Raw genomic sequence first — 1863 nt, forward strand, 5'->3', positions numbered from 1 at the left:
GCTTATAAATAATTCTAGGGACACTAACATAAATATTCCGTTCGTTCATTGTGAAATTCAATTGTGTAGTTTCTGCTTGAAATGTAACAGAATTTCAGGTTGTACCTACCTATATTCAAGCCTCCATACATACATTTGCCAAGAAATTCGCAAGCAAGGAAATTCGTCCCTGTAATATCAGCTCACAACTTCATATTCATGACTTATTCTCTAAAATATGCAAGGAACAATCTGTAAGTACACACAAAGACTTTAAGTGTAGCAGTGTAGGCAGCAGAGGCAGAAGAGAGAATTTGTGAGACGCCTTGCATACAATTCCTGCACGCATTTGCTACAAAAAAATTCTATTACACAATAAATATGCTCCCCCAAAACCGAAAACGTGAAGGGAGAGCCTGCACCTTGGCTAGCGGAAAAGCTAACACAGTTCGTCAATTTCGGAGGCACAGCACATAGGACTTACAAATGACCTCCTACCCTTGGAAATAAAATTGGTTTCAAGCAGATAGTAAACAGGGTCAACCAATCTGAGAGAAACGATAACTAAGACATGGCAATACATTACTCTAAAACATAAAGACCAGATGCTCTACGGAAAAGCTTGTGTGATCTAGAGAAGTATAGGCAAACTAGAAGCCTTTGTCCCAACTAAGGAACTAAACCAGCACTTGGCTTTAGCGATAACTTTCATTGAACCGTAAACAACACATAGACTTGCCTAATTATTTCAAACACGTAAATGACGGTAATCGTCAAAAATTCTTTCTTGTGCTGACAACTCTGTCGAAAAATCATTCAGCTCAGCATTAACTGTACAGGACGTCGTCGCAGGCCAAATCATCAAGTTTATTGTTGACACACTACTGCTCATAATAACTAGTGCTCCCTAGACCTTGAAGATCTTGCCTGAACAACACTGCAGAACACTCGTACCCGTCAGAATACAAGCACTAGACATCCGATTGCTAAGAAGTGCAGCTGGTGACATTATGTTGACTGTAGACATCAGAAAAGAATAGAGTGAAAAACTCAAATGAGCAGATTAAGGAATACAGACACAATTAGAAGGATTATGTCACAAGAATGGAAGACGACATATTATCAGAACTGGTGATAGTTATTACGTAGTGGGGAGACGATATTTAGGAAGATCGAGGAAAATGAACAATTTCAACCAATAGGGACTAACAGGCAACTGCCTAATACAAGCATAAAAAGAAGAAGAGGTATCATAATAAAAATGATTTTTAAGTAACTGTGATTTTAATAAGCTTTGTAATTACATTATAAACTCTGGTTTGATGTAAAAAAATTCCTGAAGTCATTAATCTGCTCAGGTTAATATATAAGAAAATAAAACATAATATGCAGGTTGTCCCAGGATGAATAGTCAATATTCAGTGATATGACAGGAACGATCGTTTGAAGCAAAAAACTCTACTTGGACAAATGCACTATTCTTAATGGTTTCCAGGACAAAACATATTTAATGTATATTTTTACTTATTTTCGTAATCGTTATGGGAAATTATATACCTCAATATTTCACATGCCATGTGCTAATATGAGAGGAAATTAGCATTACTAGTTTTGCCATCACTGAGGTGAAATTATATAAAACCTGCCTTAACACCCCATTCCACGCCTTAAAGCCTCATAAATGAGGAATTTTAGACTAAATCTGACTGAATGCCTTAAATACAGGTAGTTTAAACCGCGACATTAGAAACTGTCAAGAGATGACGCTGCATAAAAACCAAACGCGCTGGCGCCTCCCGTCTGACAATGAGAGCCCTTATAAGATGACAACGACAGGCATTTTGCTACCTAGCTGCCGCTAGCAGAGCTAGTACTCGCGACATG

This window comes from Schistocerca cancellata, chromosome 10 (assembly GCF_023864275.1).
Source record: "Schistocerca cancellata isolate TAMUIC-IGC-003103 chromosome 10, iqSchCanc2.1, whole genome shotgun sequence".
NCBI lineage: Eukaryota > Metazoa > Arthropoda > Insecta > Orthoptera > Acrididae > Schistocerca > Schistocerca cancellata.